Genomic DNA, 11,651 nt, shown 5'->3' with positions numbered 1-11,651 from the left:
CAAGAAAAATAGGTATTAACTCTGCTTTAAATAGCTGGTAGAATTCCCCTGGGAAGCCATCTGGCCCAGGACTCTTATTTATTGGGAGATTTTAGATAACTGATTCGATTTCTTTGCTGGTTATGGGTCTGTTCAAATTTTCTATTTCTTCTCGTTTGAGTTTTGGTAGTGTGTGGGTGTCTAGGAATTTGTCCATTTCTTCCAGGTTGTCCAGTTTGCTGGCATGTAATTTTTCCTAGTATTCTCTAATAATTTTTTGTATTTCTGTGGTGTTGGTTGCGATATCTCTTTCACTTGTGATTTTATATATTTGGGTCCTCTCTCTTTTCTTTTTGAGAAGCCTGGCTAGGGGGTTATCAATTTTGTTTATTTTTTCAAAAAACCAGCTCTTAGAGTCATTGATCTGTTCCACTGTTTTTTTTTTTTTTATATTGTTTATTTCTGCTCTTTTATTATTCTCTTCTTCTTCTGGTGTTGGGGGTTCTTTGCTATTCTGCTTCTAGTTCTTTTAGAGGTGTGGTTAGATTTTGTATTTGGGATTTTTCTTGTTTCTTGAGATAGGCCTGGATTGCCATGTATTTTCCTCTTAGGACTGCCTTGGCTGCATCCCAAACGGTTTGGACTGTTGTGTTTTCATTTTCATTTGTTTCCATATATTTTTAATTTCTTCTTTAATTGCCTGGTTGACCTATTCATTCTTTAGTAGGATGTTCTTTAACCTCCATGCGTTTGGAGGCTTTCCAAACTTTTTCTTGTGGTTGATTTCAAGTTTCACAGCGTTGTGATCTGAAAAGATGCATCGTATCATCTCGATCTTTTTGTATTTGTTGAGGGCTGTTTTGTGACCGAGTATGTGATCTATTTCAGAGAATGTTACATGTGCATTCAAGAAGAATGTGTAATTTGCTTTAGTATGAAAACCAACCAGAATAACCAGAATAGAGAAGGGAAGGAATAAGTGGAAGAAAAGGAAGGAAAAAAAAATATGTGTGTGTATATATATATATATATATATATATATATATATATATATAATAAGAATTGACCAAGAATCAAATCAGAAAATGCAAAACTGCTGCACTGATATCTGAAGGTGACTTCGTACCAATGGCTGTGCTGGTTTGGAGGAGGGTCTGTCTGGTTCGATCAGTGTCAGTCTTGCTCAGTAGTTACCAGGCACGGTGGGGCATAGTTTGGTGTAGGTGGGTCCCGCCTCCACTGTAGGACCACTGTCCATTCCCTGAAAACCCACCTTGTTGGTGATGGGGAGGAAAAATGGCGACACCCCAGTCTCTCCTCCCTGGAGCAGATGTCCCAGACCGCTCTGTTCAGGCCACCCTACAGTGCTGCGCAGGCCTGAGCGGGCTGGTTTGTTCCAGCCCACTGTCTCCTGCACCTCCCAGGAGCTTGGCTGGGATTCAAACCCTGATGTCTTAAAGGATCCAGTTCCACACATCCCGGTTCCAGGGGAGTGCCACTCTGCCCAGCTGACAAAGGGCCTCTGGCTGGCACCTGCAGGGTCTTTTGTCCATGGAGCGGCTATATGCCTTCTTCCCACAGCCCGCAAGGGAGGGGACTGCTCTCTCCAAATGTGCCTTTGAGCTTGCTACCGAGCCAGGCGCTAGCTCCCCCTTCCCCCTCCCAGGCACCTGAACAGGGTAGCCAGCCCCAGTCCCGAGAAAGCACTGCAACCCTGGATAGAGTTAGAAATTGGATCTCTCTCCGTTTTTTTCTGTTCTCCAGTCTGTGGTTTTTCGCTGGTCTAAATTCAATCCTACACTTTCACAGCCTCTCTTTCTCTTCCTCTTGTCTCTCCACAGAAGGGGATCCCTCCCCTCTGTGCCTACGCCACCCGTTTTATCTCTCCCAATTCATAATCACACACTTATGGCCTGCCCAGTTGTCCCCATGGGCCCCTAGAGAAGTTTCTGTCACTCTGTGGGCGGGGGGGGGGGGATTCCTGAAATTTCAAGTCTTCTGGCCTCAATACTGCTGTGTTCGAGGGACGAGGGAACTTCAGGTCCCCTTACTTTTCTGCCATGTTGACTCCTCCTCCCCTAAGAAAAACTGCTATATATTTATTTTGAGAGAGAGAGAGAGAGAGAGAGCGAGCACACGTATGCACGCAAACACCTGTGTGTGTGCCTGTGCATGCAAGCAGAGGAGGGGCAGAGAGAGAGAGGGAGAGAGAGAAAGAGTCCCAAGCAGGCTCCACACTTTTATCGTGGAACCCAACTTCAGGCTTGATCCTATGACTGTGAGATCATGACCTGAGCTGAAATCAAGAGTCAGATGTTTGACCGACTGAAGCATCCAGGTGCCTCTTAAAGTTTATTTATTTATTATTTTAGTTATCTCCACACCCAATGTGGGGCTCGATCTCACCAGCCTGAGACTGGATCATACGTTCTTCTGACTGAGCCAGCCAAGTGCTTCTGGTTTTGTGTTTTAGAGGTAAGTCTCCCAGCATCCCTGAGCGGAACCCAGTCTGGTCCAGAAAACCAGTATAAAATGTACCCTCCAACAGCCATTGTCATTCACGGATGGCTCATAGGTGGATTTTGCTGACGTTGCACCTTTGTGGTAGCTTTGTATTTTAGAGTTATTCTTCCCAAATATGTGTTCTGCTCTGTTGTTTCCCTGCTGCTGAAGCAGGTGTATAATGCCGAGAAGCATATGAAGAAGTATTTTAGTTGCACAATTAAAGAAACCATTATTTAAAGATTTCACCCTCTAATTTTGGTTGTTCAAAATTAGACACTGCATTAGCTGTCCTTCTTACATGACTTCCTTTCCTGGTGTTTAGTTTCTTCCTCTGTATACCGGAGCATAGACAACCTTTACCTGGTTTGACATCGCACTGGTGTTGAGAAGTTTTAGCGCTTTTCGCACACACCCCCTTCTTTTTTTTAATGTAACAAGTTTGCACCCAAAACACGATAACTAAATACTGTCTAAGAAGTGCTCTTTTCACATTATGGTTTTAGGCAAAGACACACTCACCGAGTCACTTGACGCAATGGTTTCTAGGTAGATAACATCTTGGAGCAACATGTTTGGATGAACCCAGACATTTTGCTTTGCATGTGCGAGCCAGGCAGGAAGGGTGAGTGGATGGCATCTTCTAGGACCTTTCGGACTCCTTGTGGGTACATATCGTTCCTGTATCTTTCAAGGCAATCTTGTGTTCAGCCTTTCTTTAGGTCTTCGTGTGTTTTTCTGCACTATAATTTTTTTTTAAGTTTATTTATTTATTTTGAGAGAGAGTGCAAGTGAGCAGTGGCAAAGAGAGAGGGAGAGAGAGAGCAAATCTCCAAGCAGGCTCCACGCTGCCAGCACAGAGCCGGACTCAGGGCTCGATCCCGTGAACCTCGGGATCATGACCTGAGCCAAAATCAAGAGTCGGACACTTAACCGACTGAGCCACCCAGGTGCCCCGTGCTGTGATTTTATTCTTCAGCGCATTTTGAGTAGAAGATAACCACGAAACGCAAAAGTTGAAGAAAATGTGAAAAAATATTTTTTAAAAAAGAATACACATCCCAGAGGATGTTCTACTATCCCCTTTCAAGACTTTTCTTCCTCAGTGACTAAAACACATTTTTACTAACTTAAATTTTATACACAGTATCAACTTACTCACCTTCAGTTTAGCTTCTATTACTTATTTAGACTTGCTTTCCGTGACATATTTTTCTATTTGTGGAAATCGCTGGGGTATCTTGCTTGGGTTGAAATAGAACACGTCATCATTTTTTTCCCATTAAAATTCATGGAAATCTTTCTCATATAATGGCCTCTCAGAGCACGAGGGGCTTGTAGGATGAGTTGAAGACATTAGGAGTGAAGGCGAGATTGGAGAGGTAAACAAGCAGATTTATGCTCTATATGTGATATGTTTTATCAGCCTGAAGCCTTTGTGAAGGGCGAAAAGAGAAAGACTGTAGAGAGGTCGCTCCACGTGAAAAAAACATAATAACCTTGGACAAGGACGCCACACTCTTGCTCCTCCTACCTAGTTCACATTCTAGCCCTTGTCAATCTCTTACACAGTTTCTTCGTGCTTTTTCCTGACCTCTACCTGTGAGGGTCCCAGGCAGTGGTGTGCTGGTCGATGTTTAACATTGGCTCCACGGGTTGGGGGGTGGGGGGCCTCGAGTGTGGTGTTCGCCAGTGTTCGCAACGCAAATATTTCCACGATGGCTGAATTGCAGCTGTTACTGCCGGGGGTTTGGGAAGAGATGTGCTCCACCACCAGCCCACCACTGGCCCTTGGGCTTAGTAATCAGGCCCTTCTCTTTCTTTGTGGTTATTGCCTAGGTGATCTCACCAGATTCCGTGGCTTTAAATACCTTCCATATGCTGAGGAGTCCCAAATTAGGTCTGATGCCCAATCTCTCCAATTTGCACGTATTCTCGTCCAACTGTGAACGTGACGGCTTCACTTGGATGTCTGACAGGCATGTGAAATTTAACAGGAACAAAACAGAACTCCTGATTTCACCAGGGCCCGCCTCCAAGTCTTCCACCGTCTCGGCAGAAGGTATCATCGTCCACCCCGTCACTCAGTCCTCGACCCCCAGAATCGTCCTCGACTCTTTCTCTCCTACCCCACGCCCAACTCATTGGCAGCTCTTATTAACTATGCCTTTAAAATTTGTCCCAAATCACACTCGTGTGTGTGTGTACCATCTCTGGTGCCTGCTGAGTAATCCAGGCATGACTTCTCTCCTGTGGTGGCATTTCTGCCTCTACTCTGTGCCTCGACAGTCCGTTCTCTACCCAGTGGCCAGACTGAGCCTTTAAATTTTTTTTTTTCAACGTTTATTTATTTATTTGGGACAGAGAGAGACAGAGCATGAACGGGGGAGGGGCAGAGACAGAGGGAGACACAGAATCGGAAACAGGCTCCAGGCTCCGAGCCATCAGCCCAGAGCCCGACGCGGGGCTCGAACTCACGGACCGCGAGATCGTGACCTGAGCCGAAGTCGGACGCTTAACCGACTGCGCCACCCAGGCGCCCCTAGACTGAGCCTTTAATGCAGAAATTGGCTCCCATCACCCCCTTGCTTAAAACTCTCCAGTGACTTTTTCGTCGTAGTCAGAATAAAATCCAAACCCAGTCACCTGCAGTGAGGCTCTCCTACCTCATTGGGCCCTTGCCACCTCTCCACCTTCGACTCTTTCCACGCTGCCATCTGCTTATCCCCCTCCAAATGCACCCGCCCGCTTGCTCTTATCAACACACCAGCTTAGTCTAGCTTCAGACTTTCACATTTCTGTCCCTTCTGGGTGGGAATCTCTCCTGACAGCCTGGACATAATTCATTCACCTCATTCAGGTTCTTACTCAAACGCTACCTCTTAAGAGAAGCCTTTCTTGATTACCAACCTATATGTGTATGCATATATATATACATATATATGTGTATGCATATATATATATATGTGTATATATATATATATATTTATTATTATTAACCCCTACACCCAACGTGGGGCTCAAACTCACAACCCTGAGATCAAGAGTTGCATGCTCTACCCACTGAGCCAGCCAGGCGCCCCACCGTGCTTAATTTTTCTTTAGAGCACTTACCATCTGATTTATATTATTTACTGACTTGTTTCCATAAAGGAAGGTGTTTGTCTCGTTGAGTGCTGTATTCCCAGCACCTACAAAGGTACCTTGCCCACAGGAGGTGCTTAAAGAAATACTTTGAATGATGAATAAATGTCTACGTATTTATGTAAATGTATATTTAGTTTATGATGAATAAATAAATATGAGAAACGGAAACCATCTACTCTCACCCAGCTTACTGTCTGTATATCAGGGGTGGCAAACTTTTTCTGGAAAAAGCCAGATAGTAACTATAGATTAGACTTTGTGGCCATCGTGTCTGTATGGCAGTTACTTCAGTCTGCGTTTGTAATAGGAAAGCAGCCACAGACAATACTTTAAGAAGTGAACATGGCCATGTTCCAATCAAACATTATGCACAGAAACAGGCCAAAGGCTAGATTCGCCCTTTGGGCTGCAGCTTACAGACTCTGGTCTAGATGAGTATGACTGTACTACTCTGGTATCTTCATTAACATGACCTTCCTATTCCACTGTCTTCATCATCAGGCCTTTCTGTTCCAGGAAATTCTTGCTCAAGATAATAAAAGTCGCAAATCACTTTGGAACAACCCAATCGAATGAACGTCAGACAGCTGCTCAGTTTTCACTGAACAACATTGAATGATGATCTTCTCTGCAAGCTTCTTTGAGAATTTCCCGTAAGACCCTCATCTGGCTGCGTCTACTTATCCTAGACTCCTATATTGCAATCCTACATTGAAAGACCTGCCTTCCGCCAGACTTCAAAACCTCATCGATACTCCCAACGTGGCTCTCCTCACTCAGAGATGCTGCTAAGACCGTTGAGGTGATGGTCTCCCCGAGAACACTGAGCTATAGCCTCAGAGCTATTTGCTGGTGTTTCCAAGGCATCAGACGTAACGAAGGACGACCCCAGAGGAGGTTATCGTGTCGTTTCTGTTATTTGTGCTATCATAATTACTTGGCCCTCAAATTCAAGGACATATTCATTCATTTAATCATTCAACAAATATGTATCGAGATCTTATTATACATCTGCCCTCCTACCAGCTAGTCTTGATATGAGTGTGTAAGTACAAATCAGCCAGCTTTGCTCTGTGAGTGGATGATAGCAAAAGGCAATCTTTTCCCCCAGTAAGTAGCGAATGACTTTCATGTATGATGTGGGGGGTTTTTTTGAACTTAAAAAAAAAAAATACATATTTCCCTGGGGATTTTAATAGGGAAAGAAAAATATACTCCTTAAAAATGAGGACCTCTTGGTTTGCCCTAAGCTTTTTAGATCTCTTCTCCAGCCTCTGAAGTTCACAGATCCAGGAGTCTGCAACCAGTTGTGCATATGGCCAAGAGTTTTCTGGAGGGATGCCAGGCACGGCTGAAACATCAACTTTCTGACAACCGTGGGGGGGAGAGGCAGCCCTCACTGCCATCATCGTCCATAAAAACCCTGGAATTTATTTGCACAAAGAGCTCATTGAGAGCTGACAGGTCTGCTACAGCCATTCCTTTATTCTCATGGAGGAAGCGTCAGAAAAACCAGTCCTGTCTGTGCCATTTCTGCAAATGCTCGAAAGGCTGCGCCTTGTGGGTAATCAGCAGGCCTGGCTTCCCAAATGGGTGGAGGCGACCAAGCAGGCCTGGGGAGAGAGCCCAAGGCTCCAGTCGGGGCCTCACTGAGCCACCTCCCTGCCCTCATCTTGGAAATACACTCACGGGCAGCATGTGTTAATCCACGGAGAGAATGGAAGTGAAATGGTTTTGTAGGCTCAGAATCTCTTCCCAAATGCTGGTCATTACGATTTCGGGAAGGAAGGGGTTGCAAAAGAACCTGCCAACCCCCCCCCCCCCCACCCCTCCGCCCCCAAATCTTCTCAGTAGTGCTGGGATTTCTGTTCATAGAAAAGCAATCTTTATTTGCTCTTTCCTCGTTTGGGTTTGGACTCTTTTTAAAATGCGAGCACCTCCTAGAAGGCGTAATCCATCAAAGCAATCCACCCGAAAAACACACGGGCTTCTCGAATGCTTTCCTTTCCTTCTCTCAGGAGGGATCAGGTGGCTAAGGACGGATAATGACAGGAGATTACTAAAAAGTTGGGGGAGGTCCTTTTAAAAAGGAGGAATGTCTAGCGAATAATGGAATCGTAATGGCCTTGCAGAGTATAAGCATCAGTGGTTTTTGAAGTGAAATCTTAGGCAGGTTCCTTTTATATAAAACAGAAAGAAACAAAGCTTCTCAGCCACCATCACAGCCTCATGCTGATGCCTGCGCCTTTCCCCCTCAAGGCCCCTCTGTGGGATCACAGGGCTGTGAGGACCAGAGCTTGGAAATCTCTCTACTTAGCCTCTCCCTCATATATCGGAGGTCCCAGAAGAAAGGAGGAAGCATAGCCAGTCTCCTAAGTTAGGGCTCACGGCTCGGCACAGGGACAAAACCACGATACCGAACGCTGGAGATCTTACTATATGCCAAGCTCTTGGCTCAACTATGCGCCTGATCTGATTTAATCTCCAAAACGAGCTTGTGAAACAGATACTATTCTCTCCTTCCCATCTTACAGATGGGGAAACTGAGGCTTGGGGAGCTTTAAAAAGAAAAAAACTCGTAAGACACTCAGACTGAGGCCTGTATAGTTCCGGGGCTGGTATTCTCAACTCCACTGTCGGTCTATTTCCTCTATCAATCACGCTGTTCTCCTGAAGAGAACTTTTGTCTCTGTCTGACGCTCGTCACCGCAACATCATCCAGAATTTCTGCAGATTCTAGATTTGGATTTCAATGGAGACTTGTCTGCAACACCCACACATTATCTTCAGTCTGGATTTATATTTTAGAAGAGAGGAAAAGAGTCTGAATTAAAATAGAAAGTTCTTTTATGGGCGTAACAAGTAAGCATACAGTGTCAGGCACAGGATGAGGTTCTATTTTCCTCCTGTGTTGCCAACTCTGGGTCGTTCCTTTTTTCTTTTCAAATTTAGCATAAACTTGCTGAATAAAAGACGAAGGAAAAGTTGACATACTGCAACAAACAAAATATACCCCACCTTAAAATCTGAAATTCAGATGGGAGAATGACTCTGAATGCAAAGTAACATTGGATCTGCTTTTAAAAGCATAAATACATACAATCAAAAAACCCCCCAAACACAGCTCACCGTGGAAACTTTTCAGCGATTTCCAGAAGAGAGAAAGAGAAGGAAAGACACCAAATGAATAAGGACATTCTTCTTTTAGTTTAAACAGCAGGAGAGAGAAGTGAAAAACATTCGACTCCCTCACTGGCTAGAATAGGTAACCAGATTAGTATCAGTCCCCAGCAAAGCCATCATTCACGGGATTGTGACAGCTACAGGATTATAAAGATAATAGCATTTTAGAGCTATGAAAACGGTCTCGAGATGAGCCGGCAGCCTCTCTTAGAGGTAGAAGACGGTGAAAGGGAGACACTGACGGGCAGGAGAGTGTGCTGGTTTTAACGGGTGGTTGGTCTCATTCCATTTGCAAGAGCTCTTTGTGTGATGGAGGGAAGGACGTTTGGTGTGGGCATGACACGATTTTTTGGAATCGTATTGATTTTCTCGTCGGTTGATTTTTACCTGGCACATTTTCCAAATACGTTTCCCCCCCCCCCCCCTTCTTGTATTGATGTTCAAACATGCTGTCCTTTAAAAAAAAAAAATAGCTTTTGGGATTCCAGTCTTTGTTAAGGAAGTCCTCATCTTCCCACTGTGGGTGCCTTGGGTTTCGTTTTCATTTGCATTTGAGACTTTACTCTTTAGGCAATTTATACAATTGCCATACTATGTTGATCTTATTGTAATGTCTCTAATGTTACCCTCCCTTTACTTTTCTTCCCCCCATACGTTCTTGGTTCTTCTCGAACATTTATTCTTCCATAATAATGTTAAGAATCACAGTAGTGTTTGTGGTAGACTAAATAATGTGTGCCCCTTGCCCCACCCAGTATGTTTACCACCTAATCCCTGGAACCAGTAAATGTTACTTTATTTGGCAAAACGGACCCTGCAGATTAGGTTAAAGATTTTGAGATGGGAGATGATCTCGAATTACCCTGTGGGTCTAATGTCATCACAACAATCCTTATGAGAGGGACACAGAGCAGTCAGAATGGTGAGAGAAGGTGAAGAGGTGACAGAGATCAGACCGGTGTGCTTTGAGGCTGGAGGAAGGGTGACAGGGCCACAGGAACATGAACAAAGCAAGGAAGGGATTCTCTTCAAAGCCACCTCATAGATCCAGTCCTGCCCACACCTTGATTTCAACCTCTGAGACTGATTTCGCACATCTAACCTCCGGAACTGTAAGAGGATCGTGTTGTGTTGTTTTAAGCCACTGAATGTGTGGTAATTTGTTATGGCAGTGATGGGAAACGAATACGGTGTCGCAATGGAAAGCAAATGAAATTTACGCATCAACTTGTGAAAACTGACATTTCTATGCCATTAGTTTTCCCATTCATGAACATAGTTTCCCTTTTTGTTTGTTCAGACTTGTTCTGTTTTCAAGAAAATTACATGTAATAAAAAAACTAAACATATAAAAACTAAAAACATCGATTCTCACGTGGGATTTGTTTCTTTCTTGTTAACCTTATTCCGAAATATTTTACATTTTGCCATTGTTGTGAATGAAACATTTTTCTGTTTCTACCTCTATTTAAAATAGTTGTATGTCCTACCAATTACCAAATTCTCTTATTGCCTTTCCTCGAGTCTCTTTGGTTTTGTTGTTGTTGTTATGTGTCTTTTTTTATTTGCATTTTTTAAGTGTCTATTTATTTTTGAGAGAGTGAGTGAGTGTGAGTGGGGAGGGGCAGAGAGAGAGGGAGACAGAGTATTGGAAGCGGGCTCTGTGCTGACAGCAGACAGCCAGGTGTGGGGCTTGAACTCACAAACCACGAGATGGTTACCTGAGCGGAAGTCAGACACTTAACAGACTGAACCACCCAGCCACCCCTATTTGTGTTTTTATTTTATGTATTTATTTTTTAAGGGATACCATTATATCAACTGCAAAGCCAAAGAGTTTTATTCCTATTCTCAAATATTAAGTCCGTTACTTAATTTTGTCACGTTAACAAGTTTGGGATCTCTTCGAAGTCAGTGTTTGGCCATGAGGATGATGGTGAACATCCCTGTGTGGTTTCTGTTCAGTTAAAACGGTTTTAGCCTTTTGCACTTTAGGATCCGGTCTGCCATCAGTTTGGTGAATAGCCTTTATTATTAAGTAATTCCTTTAATTCTCATGTTATTCATTAGGAATGGGCCACTTTACTAAATACATTTTAAGCACCTAAAGATATGATCAGGTTTTCCTCCTCAAAGGATTTATGTAATAGATTGTCTTGCTAGACTTCCTGACACTGAAATGCTCTTGACCTCATGGAAGAAATCATGGTCTACTTTTTTTTTTTATTTCTTTTTTTCTTTGTATACATGACTGAATTCTACTTGTTAATATTTTATTTAGATTTCTTGGCTCTATATTTGCCAACTTGCCTGTAATTTTCAATACCTTTATCAGCTGTGATTAAGTTTAGTTTGACTTTATAAAATGGATTAGGGGCTCTCCCTCCTTTTCTGTGGCTTACAGTCCTTTAAATAAAAGCAGTATTAAAGAAAATAAAATAAAATAAAATAAAATAAAATAAAATAAAATAAAATAAAATAAAATAAAATAAAAGCAGTATTGTCGGTCCCTTAAAGGTAGGATAAAATTCAGCTAGAAATTCACATCTGGTTACTTTTCAAACATTTGAATGTCCCTCTTCTTTTCCGCCTAACTCTCAATGCCTAGGTTTTTCTGATGTCATTTAGTGCTTTTAATTCTAGATTGTGATTTAAATTATTCTTATCATATAAGTCTAGTTCAAGAGGCTGAATTAGACTTATCTATTTCTACTCAGAATCTTCCTACTTATTCACTATGTAAACATACATAAAGATTCATTGGTTACCAGTCAGCCTTCTTTTTCGTCTTTTCCCAGATTGAAATTTACATTCTGATTTATTTGATGTTTGATTAGTCT

The sequence above is a fragment of the Acinonyx jubatus genome, chromosome D4, assembly GCF_027475565.1.
Source record: "Acinonyx jubatus isolate Ajub_Pintada_27869175 chromosome D4, VMU_Ajub_asm_v1.0, whole genome shotgun sequence".
NCBI lineage: Eukaryota > Metazoa > Chordata > Mammalia > Carnivora > Felidae > Acinonyx > Acinonyx jubatus.
The sequence above is the reverse complement of the archived record's forward strand: the minus strand, read 5'-3'. Positions refer to the sequence as shown.